At 35.8% G+C, this 10559-nt stretch overlaps 1 pseudogene; it reads right to left on the reverse strand.

The window, feature by feature from the left end:
• Positions 1–3554: 3554 nt before the first annotated feature.
• LOC116751107 lies at positions 3555–4290 on the reverse strand (annotated as a pseudogene).
• Between the last annotated feature and the right edge of the window lie 6269 nt (positions 4291–10559).

Here is a 10559-nt window from a genome sequence, read left to right on the forward strand (position 1 = left end):
TTTTGTCAAGCAAAAACAGCAACAAAAGAGTACATACTGTATGAGTTCATTTATGTGAATTCTAGAAACAAGCAGTGATTTCTATCAGAATAGTGATGGCCTCTGGTGGGGGTAAAGGATGTGGATTGACTGCAAAGAGCCACAGGAAACCTTCTGTGGTGATGGGTATGTTTCATATCTTGATTTGGCGAATGCATGGATGCATGGATGTATATATTTATACAAATTTCAGATATATACTTAAGATCTGTGCATTTTTGTATTTACATTGTCCCTCAACAAAAACAAAATCAGAAAAAACTACTGAAGAGTGAACTTTAAGTAAACCTGGGCTTGTAAAAAAAATACTAAAACAAAAACAAAGATTTTAAATCCATGATCTAAATGAGAATAATGAATATTTATACCTCACTACTTGGCCTATTTCCACCTGCTCACCACTTTTGCTTCCATCTATTCGGCAAACTTGAACAACCTTTACACAGTGGAACAGACATTAATAAGAGGGAACTGAAGCCCAAGGGAACAGATTATTAAGTGCTGGCTTTGCCACTAACATGTTTTGTGATCTTGGGCAAGTCACTTCCTCTGGACCACTGCTTCCTCATCAGTAATATGAGGACCAGACTAGGTAATTTCTAAGGCTACTTCCAGCTCTTTCTGTATATAACTCCAAATGTGAGTTCTGCTTCTTAATACAAAGAACAGCACCAGAGTTCTACGGTGACCTAATGAAAACATTTGGCAGCATCAGCAGACCTGAAATCTGGCAGATATTTCAAAATGTTGGGTTGCCAAGAAAAGCTTACCAAGGTCATAAGCCTATTACACAATGATATATTGGTCATGCTAGTGTTGACAGCATCTCATATGATCCCGTCCCAAATGCTGGTAAAGTAAGGCTATGAATGAGATCCAGGGATACCTAATTCTTTGTATGTAACCCTGTTAAGAGATTCGAGAAAAGACTTGGAAGCTGATATTAAGATCTGTTCCCAGTCCTTTGGAAAACCTTTTCAACTCATCTGAGCAAGCACTCAAGAAGGAACAAACAACCAATGTTCTAAATAAAAGCATTTCTGTAGGCTTAAAAAAGTTACAATACCATTAAATAAAACTCCTTTTTTTTTAGGTTAGCCATTTAATTTCCAATAGTGATAATAGGTTTGAGTATCCTGAATGACTATATAAGATGCTGATTATTCTTCTCATTTATCAGATACTAATGTCTTCTACAGATTGGAAAAGGGACAGCTTGCCCACTTCCCAAAGCTATATGAAACCAATACAAAAGTACACCGAGTTCTGAAGACAAGACACAAATTTATTCATTCCTCAAGGGCATTTTTTAGTACATTTCAAAAATTGACTGTCCTGGGTAGTCTACATAATTTATCACTCATCTCCCAGAGCCCTTTCAGTCCAAGGAATAACAGGACCTTCTCATTCCTAAGGCATTCATGGTTAATGACTAAAGAATAAAGAACATTTTTAAAGCAAATCCAAAAGTGATTTCATAAAGGGCAAAGACTGGATTTCACATTTTTCTGCTAATCACATACATTCATCCTGGAGGCATTCTAAGTGTAATAAATAATATATCATTTTCTGCAAGGGCTGTTTGTTTGTCTATTCATCTGTTTTGTAGTAAAAATAGCTTTCATTTACTGGAGTATACCCTAACATCTAAAAATGACTCCAAATGTATGAGAAAGAATAGGAGAATGGAAAAACTCAAGACAAACACCTGATCATATTTCAATGCTGTGATGCAGAAATGATGGAGAGGCACAAAACTAGATCAAAATGTGCCAAGTAAATCTGATGGTTCTTGAAGCAGGATGTATTTCAAATTAATTTACACTGAAGCGCAGTCATTGAACAATAAAAATTATTTTGAAAAGAAGATATTTGGGGGTCTTCTCATAATTAACCTCAAAGAAGAATGAATTCTCACCAAATAAAATATTTCCATTTCATATATCACAATATGGAATTATAACTGAGAGCCACCTTAGGAAGATGAACTGTTTTAAGTACATCCTAGTTCTATTCCCTTTGTGTTACGTGGAACTTTTCTTGGATAACTAACTTTAGAGGCTTTTGCAAATATACATTGCTTTATTCAAAAAGCATGTCTAAAAACCTTACTAAAGCAGGAACTCATTCAAAGCAAATTTCTTTAAGGACTGTTTTGTCTTTTCCCCATCCTGAAGGCTGTGGGCAGCGGAAGGAAAATCTGTGTTACTTCAGAATTTAAACGAGGTTCAAAAGCATTCTTAACATTGTCTTCCAATTGTACGCATGTGTAGCTTAGTATAATTTCCAGGCTTCAATCGCAAAGACTTGAATTTTTTTCCCAGAAATTATAAGATTCTCTATAGAGCTGATGATAGTAACAGGATAGAGACGATGAATACTAGGAAAGTAACTGGGGCAGTAGAAGGATACCAAAAACAAGATAGCTTATTATGACTCGTAGAACAAGTAAGACTAATATGATAACAACTGCACTGATTATAATTTGCTTAGCTCTTGAGGCCCCCAGAAAAACCTGAATAACAGGATGTATCATGGAGTTTTCATAGTATAGTTTATTCTCATTATTTGGGGATCCCATATCTGCACATTCACCTACTCACTAAAATGTACTTATAAACCCCAACATCTGTGATGCTTTTGTAGTACTTTGTGGACATACACAGAGCTGTGAAAATTTTGAGGCATCCTACATCATATTCTCAGCTGAGGTCAACAAGACAATACTCTGCCTTCTCGTTTTAGGTGCAATGTAAACAAATATCTCTTTCATTGTCTATTTAGTACAACTTCTTTGCATTTTTGTCCTTTTTGTTGGTGATATTACTTTTTTTTTTTTTTTTTTTTTGGTGCCAGAAATTTAAGCAGAGACCTAAAATGGAACCAACTGACTAACACTATAGTAAAAAGAAAACAAAGCAATGATCTTGGCTTGAGCTGTCTGGTTCAGTGGTCTGGAGGAACGTCACACACAAGCTCAGTCACTGCAATCAATGTTTTCTGGCTGTCACTTCTAACATAGTAGAATCATGTTAGGGGGAATGAAAAAAGTGAGCACCAATTCTTCCCATGTTCTCCCTCCTACTGCCAGTCTCCCTCTGTCCCTGTGTTGGATGCAGCAGAGATCACCCACCAATCAGCCCTAACATCTGGGCAGGCCAACAGGGAAGGGCTAATCACTCTGTTCTGCAACTACAGCCAGATTCACCTCCAAAACAGTACCTGTGGCTCTAGCTTGGACTCCTGTATTGGAATCTGGCTCTGGCAGTGGCAGCTAGAGAGGGTAATAGGACTCCTGCTGAATGAAGGAAGTTGGATGAATGAATGGGTGAGCTGCAGGGGTCACTTGCAAAGGGATGAGGAGCGATAAGGAAACAACTCGTTCAGGCAGATGCTTTTGATATCTATCTCTGATACCTGCCTGTGGCACGAAGGGAAGCCATTTCCCATGGGAGAGAAGTCAATGGGGTGGGAGGCCATATTCTCACGACTGAGTCTTTCCAGGAGCCAGGGCTTCAAGGCACAAGGCTCCTGGTTCCTTCTCTCAACCAACCCCTCCACTCTTTCCACTCTCCCTCACTGCACTTCTTCTTCTTTTTCTTCTTCTTTGCTGCCTTGCTCTCTTTTGACGCATGCCTTGCCTTCTTGCCTGTATCATTCTCAGAGTCTGAGCTGTCAGTCAGATAACTTTCTGTCTATATGTTTCTTTTTTTGCTTTTCTTTCTTTTTCTAGAAGAATTTCTCATGGGGTCAGACTTTTCAAACTGTGCTAACTTCTCCTCTTCCTCATCAGGTATCAGAGAGTACTTGGTCCCACCTGGTTGCATGAAATAATCCTTTGCAAAGTGGCCTTTACAGCCACACTTCTTGCAGGTAGTGTTCAGGACAGCCTCAAGGGTGATCTTCTGCCCAGTGTAATCCTGGAAGGCCACCTCTCTTCTTGCTCAGTGATAACACTGTTGGGGTCAAGGTCCTTCCCAGTCCCTTGGTTGACAACTTTCATGGAGAGGAATACGTTTATGCTATCATTTTTCATCTCTCAGCCAATAAGCTTCACCCACACTTTGTCTCCAACGTCTACTCTCTCAGAGGGCTTATCCACGTGACAGGATGACATGTGAGCTCCATGGACCAGACCTTGCTCCCGACAGCCTGGGATTTTGATAAAGTCTCCATAGTCTGTCACCATAGCAACTCTCCTTGGAAAATAGTGTAGGGAGAAGGCAAGTTCTCCATGGTCTTGGGTCTTCCCGAATCATCCTTAATGTTCTGTGGTTCCTCCATTTATCCTCTGCTAAAGCTAATTCAAGCGTCTTGGTGTCAGCGTCAGGTCTCCCAGCTACAGCATTGCTCAAAACACCCTGATACTGCTTCTTAAAATGCCTTCCAAGCATGTGCTGAAGTGTCGTCTGGTGCTCCTAAGCACAAGAAGGCTCTTATATGCCTTACAGAGAAAATAAGTGTGTTAAATAAGCTTCAAAAAGACATGAGTTATAGTTCTATAGCCAGGGAGTTCAATGTTAATGAAACAACAATATATATTAAATTAGGGACAGGACAGGAATAAAGACGCAGATGTAGAGAATGGACTTGAGGACACGGGGAGGGGGAAAGGTAAGCTGGGACGAAGTGAGAGAGTGGCACGGACATATATACACTACCAAATGTAAAATAGATAGCTAATGGGAAGCAACCACATAGCACAGGGAGATCAGCTTTGTACTTTGTGACCACCTAGTACAAAGTTGGGATAGGGAGGGTGGGAGGTAGACGCAAGAGGGAGGAGATATGGGGATATATGTATATGTATAGCTGACTCACTTTGTTATAAAGCAGAAACTAACATACCATTGTAAAGCAATTATACTCCAATAAAGATGTTTTTTTAAAAATTAGGTATTTTTATATAGAAACATACATAAAACAATGATACATATTGATTATTTGATGAAAATGTTGCGAGCAGAAGCTCATAAGAACTTACTCCCATATTTCTCCTAGGAGCAATGATTGAGTATTCATTCAGTGCTTGCAAACACTTTTTATAAAATATGACCACAGCAAATAATGAGATCAACTGTAAATATATCCATTACAATAAAAATAACAATAGTGTAAAAATTATTCTCATGCTAGAAGGCTTAGTCAACTGCTGATAGAAACTAAAATTATTTTTAAATATTGTTATTTTATTGTATGATAAAATTATGCCTATAGTAAAAATTATTTAAAATGGAGACAAACAACAAAAGATCAGAAAGAGAAATTAAGGAAACAATCCCATTTACCATCACAACAAAAAGAATAAAATACCTAGGAATAAACCTACCTAAGGAGGCAAAACACCTGTACCCAGAAAACTATAAGATACTGATGAAAGAAATCAAAGATGACACAAACAGATGGAGAGATATACCATGTTCTTAGATTGGAAGAATCAATATTGTGAAAATGACTATACTACCCAAAGCAATCTACAGAATCAATGTAATCCCTATCAAATTACCAATAGCATTTTTCACAGAATTAGAAAAAAAAATTTTTACAATTTGTATGGAAGCACAAAAGATCCTGAATAGCCAAACCAATCTTGAGAAAGAAGAATGGACCTGGAGGAATCAGGCTCCCTGACTTCAGACTATACTACAAAGCTAAAGTAATCAAGACAGTATGGCACTGGCACAAAAACAGAAATATAGATCACGGGTACAGGATAGAAAGTCCAGAGATAAAGCCACACACCTATGGTAACCTAATCTATGACAAAGTAGGCAAGAATATACAACAGAAAAAAGACAGTCTTGTCAATAAGTGGTGCTGGGAAAACTGGACAGCTACACGTAAAAGAATGAAATTAGAACATTCCCTAACATCATACACAAAAATAAACTCAAAGTGGATTAAAGACATAAATGTAAGGCCAGACACTATAAAACTCTTAGAGCAAAACATAGGCAGAACACTCTTTGACATAAATCGCAGCAAGAGCTTTTTTATCCACCTCCTAGAGTAATGAAAATAAAAACAAAAAAAACCCAAATGGTAACTAATTAAACTTAAAAGCTTTTGTAGGGCTTCCCTGGTGGCACAGTGGTTGAGAGTCCACCTGCCGATGCAGGGGACACAGGTTCGTGCCCCGGTCTGGGAAGATCCCACATGCTGCAGAGCGGCCCATGAGCCATGGATGCTGAGCCTGTGCGTCCGGAGCCTGTGCTCCGCAACGGGAGAGGCCACAACAGTGAGAGGCCCGCATACCGCAAATAAATAAATAAATAAAAGCTTTTGTACAGCAAAGGAAACCATAAGCAAAACAAAAAGACAACCCTCAGAATGGAAGAAAATATTTGCAAATGAAGCAACCAACAAGGGATTAACCTCTAGAATATACAAACACTCATGCAGTTTAATATCAAAAAACAAATAACCCAATCAAAACTTGGGGAGAGATCTAAATAGACATTTCTCCAAAGAAGACACACAGATGGCCAAAAAGCACATGAAAAGATTCTCAACATCATTAATTATTAGAGAAATGCAAATCAAAACTACAATAAGGTATCACCTCACACTGGTCAGAATGGCCACCACCAAAAATCTACAAACAATAAATGCTGGAGAGGCTGTGGAGAAAAGGGAACCTTCCTACACTGTTGGTGGGAATGTAAACTGGTATGGCCACTATGGAGAACAGTATGGAGGTTCCTTACAAAACTAAAAGTAGAACTACCATATGACCCAGAAATCCCACCCCTGGGCATATATCCAGAGAAAACCACAATTCAAAAAAAGATACATGCACCCCAACGTTCATTGCAGCACTATTTACAATAGCCAGTTCATGGAAACAACCTAAATGTCCATCAACAGAGAACTAGACAAAGAAGATGTAGTACATATAATGGGATATTACCCAGCCATAAAAAAAGAACAAAATAATGCCATTTGCAGCAACATGGATGGACCTAGAGATTGTCATCCTGAGTGAAGTAAGTTAGACACAGAAAGACAAATATCACATGATATCACTTATATGTGGAATCTAAAAAAGGAGGGGCTACAAATGAACTTATTTACAAAACAGAAGTAGAGTGATGGATGTAGAAAACAAACTTACGGTTATGAGGGGATTGGGGGAAGGGAGGGATAAATTGGGAGACTGGGACTGACATATACACACTACTATATATAAATAAATAACTAATAATAACCTGCTGTATAGCACAAGGAACTCAATACTCTGTAATGGCCTACATGGGAAAAGAATCTTAAAAATAAAAAGTGGATATTTGCATATGTATAACGTTCACTTTACTGCACACCTGAAACTAACACAACATTGTAAATCAACCATACCACTAAAATTTAAGAAAATTAACTTTAAAAAATAAACTATTGTTTTAAATAACTTTAAAACAACAAAATAAATGCAAAAGTTTTCATAATGCTACCATCAGAGAAAACTACTGCCAACATTTTGACGTTTAAATTTAGAGAAGAGTTTATATATATATATATATATATATATATATATATATATATATACACACACACATATATATACACACACACATACATATGCATATAGTGATATAAGCTGATATTTTCACTTAACTTCTTGTGTATCTTTCTATCAATAAATAGTTTAATGGTTACCTGGTATTTTACATAGTTTATTTTATTAATCTTCATACTATATGTATTTAAGTGGTTTCACAGAGCAATACACACACCCTTTTTGTTATTATAAATAAGAAATTACAATAAAGGTATTTGTTTATATAATTTGGTAAACTTGTACAATTGTTTGCTTGGGGGGAAATTAGAAATGAACTTGTTAGGTTGTTTCAGAGGTTTTGATAGTTGTCAAAATATACTCAATGTCAGACAAAATAACATTCCCACTTCAGTGCGTGAAAGTGGCTTCCCTACACTGTTACTAAATCTATACATTGAAATGAATGTTTTCTCATATGCCCTGATGGACAAAAATGTGGCTCTAATTTGAAGATTAATTCTATTAATTTGAACATATTTCCATACTTATTTGGACACTTTCACATTCCTGTTAAATGTGTTTTCACAAATTTCTACTAGTCAGCTGTTGAATTCATCTTTTGTTCATTAGTTTGTAAGAAATCATTTTTTGTTAATGGATATTCTTACCATATATGTTGCAAGCATTTTTTTTCAGTGCAGTGGTTAACTTACTTTGATAATACCTGTATTTTGTTTCTTTATATTTGGTGGTAAAGAATTAAATTGTCATATAGTCAAAATCATTTAAACTTTTTTCTTACTACTTTTGACATCATGTTTCCCAAATTACACAAATATCTCACTACATATTTCTGGTACTTTTGTGATTTAATTTTTTATATTTAATAACTTGTAACTAACATTAATTCATCTGCAAGTAACTATTGAGTAAAATATGTAATGTTGAGAATCTAGGGTTTCATCAACAGTTTATTTCCAGGTTAATAAGAGTTTTAATTAGGAATTAAATCAATTTAGTTAACTTAAAGATTATTAAATGCATTTTCAGCATCTGTCATTGGATCACAAGGGGTTTCTTCCTCTCATTTATATTTATGTGATGACTTATTTAAATACTTTTTCTCAAACTATTCCAAAAAACTGCAGAGGAAGAAATCCAAATAAGTCCAAACTTATTCTACAAGGCCAGCATCACCCTGATACCAAAAGCAGAAAAAGAGAAGGAAGAAAGGGGGGGGGGGGGGGAGGAAAAAAAGAAAAGATGTTCTATAATATAATGACCAATCCTCTTCACAAGGGTCAAGACCATAAAATACAAAGAAAGACTGAGAAACTCTTATACATTGGAGGAGACTAGGGAAACATGAAAACTATTTGCAATATGAGATGCTGGGTTGGATCCTGAACCAGAAAAACAAAAATAAATGAAATATCTGATAAAATCTGAATAAATTTTGTAGTTTATCTAATAATATCATACCATGGTTAATTTCTTATCTTTGATAGAGTCTTGTGATTATATAAGATGTTAACATAGGGAGAAGCTGGGTGAAAAGTTTCAGAAACTCTATTACTTTTGAAATTCTTCCATTAATCTAAAATTATCTCAAAATTTAAAAATTTTAAATCACCTTAATTTGATAAAAATATACATATAAATTTCACATAGATATATATACCTAATAAAATACTAATCTAATAACAAATCTACATTCAATTAGTCCTCAACATTCTAACCACTCAAAATTCTAAAATTTCTTTCAGCCATAAAGATTTGTTCCTGATCTGGAATGCATGAAAACAGAATCTGTATGTAGGTCAGATTTTATTCAATATCACACACAAATCACCCTGTAGGAATTTGGGTTCACAGAATTGGTAAAAGAAAATGCTGATACTCTAGCTACTGCTATTAATAAAGTCCTTTGTCTTTGACCCAAGAGTCTCATGTCTTCTGCCAGCATTTGTGAAACTGCAGCAAGCCTAATTTGCTAGCTTGCAAGTTGGGTAAAAATATCATCCTCTTAAGAGTTCCTAACACGTTCAGTTCTACTTTCTTGCACACAAAGAACAGTAATACAGGTGCTAAAATAATCAAATGCCTAAAGGTGCTTAGCAAGTGATGTAAATAAATGAAGAAGGCCAGATGGAGATGGTGACAAACTAGAGAGTTCACTGCTTTTTAAAAGGCACAATTGCCATTCCAATTTATTATTGTGGACCCAGTGCTACCCAATTGTCTGATATTTTTATGAGAAGACAAACCTTTTATATAAGTAACACCTAAGTTTGAAATGTTGATAAACTAATTTTAAAAATTCTAAATCATGTCGTGGACTCAACAAATAGGTCTATAGATCAATGCTGCCATGGATATTTCTACCTTGGTCTACATGTTAGATGTCAAAAGACAAAGGTCTAGTTTCTTCTGCTTATGGACTACATAAGGTAATCCATTTACAAACTTTCTATATTTTCCCTCACTTCAAATCAGTTCCATATTGACAGAATACGCAGAAGAGGTCCTTTCACAATTTGTTCATTAGACTCACCCTACTTTTGGTAGAGAAAGTGACAGGAACATACAGGATAGTAGAGAAATTCAGGAAAAAGAAATTAAACTATCAAATTCTCAGGATAGACCTATTTTTTGCCTTCATGATCTGTCTTTGCAAAAAATAAGGCCTGCAGTTTCAGGGAAAATGAAACACTGTATTTTGTTTATTGGTTATTCAATCAGATATGCACCACTGAGTCTTTAACATATTTTAGCTGCTCTACATTTGCTAGCTAAAGATAAAGAAAATGTATATTAAAATAAGATGCTGGTAAGATCAAAGATTGAATGAAAATTTGGGCTGCTCCATTTTGTAGTATAAAAATGCCTAACTCTAGAATTTTCTCACAATCTGGATATCTGATTTTGCATTAGATGCTTTTTATATAATATAGTAATCTCCCATAACAAATGGAAATATTGTCTAAGATTTTCATAAAAACTATTCCACACTAAATCTGTGGGA

Source organism: Phocoena sinus, chromosome 3, assembly GCF_008692025.1.
Source record: "Phocoena sinus isolate mPhoSin1 chromosome 3, mPhoSin1.pri, whole genome shotgun sequence".
NCBI classification, from domain to species: Eukaryota; Metazoa; Chordata; class Mammalia; order Artiodactyla; family Phocoenidae; genus Phocoena; species Phocoena sinus.